The sequence below is a fragment of the Hipposideros armiger genome, unplaced genomic scaffold (genome assembly GCF_001890085.2).
Source record: "Hipposideros armiger isolate ML-2016 unplaced genomic scaffold, ASM189008v1 scaffold_719, whole genome shotgun sequence".
NCBI lineage: Eukaryota > Metazoa > Chordata > Mammalia > Chiroptera > Hipposideridae > Hipposideros > Hipposideros armiger.
In genome coordinates this window covers 942,914-945,788 of record NW_017732069.1, presented here as the reverse complement: position 1 = coordinate 945,788, position 2,875 = coordinate 942,914, and positions in this window count along the sequence as shown.

Here is a 2,875-nt window from a genome sequence, read left to right as displayed (position 1 = left end):
GTGTGTGGGAGGTGTACCTGTCTCTCCAGTGTGCTTTTATCCAATCCCAAAGATTTCCCCACTTTGCTTTCTCCCACCCCCTTCATCTATCACCAATGGATTTCATGTAACCTTCCTCCTTTGATTTTATGTATAAAATAAACTGCAAGCCACTCTTTTTGCAGAGCATTTTCTCAATCCATTGAGATCTTACTTCCTGGCAATTGTCAACAGTTTGGCTCAAATAAACTCATAAGTTTTCTCTTAGGCTGGATATTTTTCATCAACACGTTTAAGACATTGACTATTCTGTTCTCTCCTCACGTGGGCATTAAAACACCAACCATAACACACATTTCTTCTTTTCATATCAAGGAAGCTATCTTACACCTTGTAGACATTCACAGTCTTTAAGGGATTGAAAAAAATAGAAAAGTGTTATAGTAGTTATCCAGGTAACTGCCTCACATACATGACTTCTTGATAAGCAAGCAGGAAAGATAGCCCTTCTTGATGAAGCCACTTAGAAAGTGATGCAATGACTTATTTTCTGAGTGAACCAGAGCAAAAAGTCTTCTGGATCCATTAGACAGACAAGCCTCAATCACATAGCTTTTATGGATTTTGCTAAAAATAATCGGACATTTATAATGGCAGAATCACTACCCTATATTTAAGTGACTCTCTGAAGTCAAAGAAAAGAGAAGCCAGAATGGCAACCAAATGTATTATGACTAGTTCATAAGAAAGTGATAATATTATTTATTGCACATCTTGATTTTGTTTAAAGAAAATTGAAATATAATTTTTATGTAATAATGGAAAAAGTTTTGGAAATATCAATTGATGTAAAATTGTTTGCAAATCAAAATCCCTGTAAGAAAGTATTATAAGATTAAGAAAGTTATTCTAAGACAATGACTCATGAAAGAATGGCAAGTGCCACATACTTACATTTCAAGAAATTCTTAGTGGTTTGGAACACTATTTTTATTACTGGTTTAGTGGTATTTTTGAAAATTCAAATATGTAATTAAAATGGCTAATAGAAAAACATTAAAATAATAAGTAGTTTAGGTATTTATTGTGAACTGGTTATATTTGGATAGAATGCCTACCAGCTCATTATTTTCTTACAAACTGTAGGTAGTACTAATGTTGCGGGGAACCCAGACAAAGAGACAGGACACCAAAGCATGGGAAGCAACTTTTACTAATGCCAGCCCTGGCTCAGCAGATTCACATCCAGAGGCTGAGCCCCGACCCTGGCGGGACTCTATCAGTTCCTGACTGGCTCCCGGGTGAGGTAGGAATTTGGAAATATGAAACGCGGAAGTCTTGCTGACCATACAGTCCAGGAATGTCTTTGTCTGAAGCCCGCGTGAAATCCTTAGTGACCACATGGTCTGGGAAGGCCCTTGTCTATGGTCCATTGCCACACCAACATTCATTTTAGTTCATGTTTTCTTAATAATATTGCATCCTTTATTGAATTATACTCTGTGGAATTAAGAACATAAATTCTGCCTCTGGCTATTAAGGAAAAAAGCAACTAGAAAAATATCTATAAACTCTTAGAGAAATCCCTTAAACTATTTTAAACTTCATGGAAGTTCAGATAATCAGGAGATGTATTTATTATTATTGTTATTTTCCAAACCAAAGCCTAATAAAAAAGAAAATGAACAGATGGCCTTTTGAAGCCTGGCTGTGTAACTCTGGGCATCTTATTTAAGGTCTCCCTTTTGTAATTTGTATTAGAGGAATCCTTTCTATTGACTTTTTCAAAAGATTGTTGGAAGTAGCAAATTATATAATATGTGTGAAAATGCCAAGCACAGTGTCTAGAACACAGTAGTAGATGCTCCAGAAATGTTAGTGTTTTTTTTAACCCTTTTCCCTATAGTCACAGTTTGTAAATTTTAAATACATTATTTTTCTTCCAAAGTAAACCATGGAATTATATAATGTTTATTCTACTTTAAGTGGGCCTTAACCACACAGTTGATTGAACAATGTAGTCTATTAAGATCAATCATAACAGGCTGACAAAATACGAATTTGACATCTTATAGTGAAATGCACTAGGAAGGAATTCAGAGATAAGAAGAGAAATCCATTGCAAGAAGTAACCCATCCAAATCGTTTGGTTTAAGTGGTATCTAAAAGGAGGAGAGCCTTAGCTCCTGTCACTCACCTAGTAAATAGCTTATCCAGGGGATATATTACCATTACAAGGAGACCAGGTGTAGCTCACTCTGCCTGTAATCAATAGAGCCATGGAGATGACTGCCCCAAATGTAGCTTTCTCAAGGTTAAGAATGGAGCGTGCTTCTTTAGTACATTTCATGAAGAACTTCTCATTTAAGGCTGTTTTCTCTGATTTTGATAAACTCAAAACAAGAAACTTATTTATTAGTAGGAATAAACATGGCCATTGGATGTTGGGGTGTGACAGAGTAAGGACCTGTGCAAGTCTTTACTCTATAAAAGAAATAAGAACTTTGACAAAAATGATCAGACCAGACTTTTTCAGATCTTAGGAAATTAACCACAGGCAACAATCCAGGGAGTGTTTATTCAAGAAAAACTGTTTGATCTTGATAAGGACAGCAAGTTTTGTGGAGCTTTAACTTCTGTTGATGAAAAATATCCAGCCAAAGAAACAACTTATGAGTTTATTTGAGCCAAACTGTTGACAATTGCCAGGAAGTAAGATCTCAAATGGATTGAGAAAATGCTCTGCAAAAAGAGTGGTTTGCAGTTTATTTTATACATAAAATCAAAGGAGGAATGTTACATGAAATCCATTGGTGATAGATGAAGGGGGTGGGAGAAAGCAAAGTGGGGAAATCTTTGGGATTGGATAAAAGCACACTGGAGAGACAGGTACGCC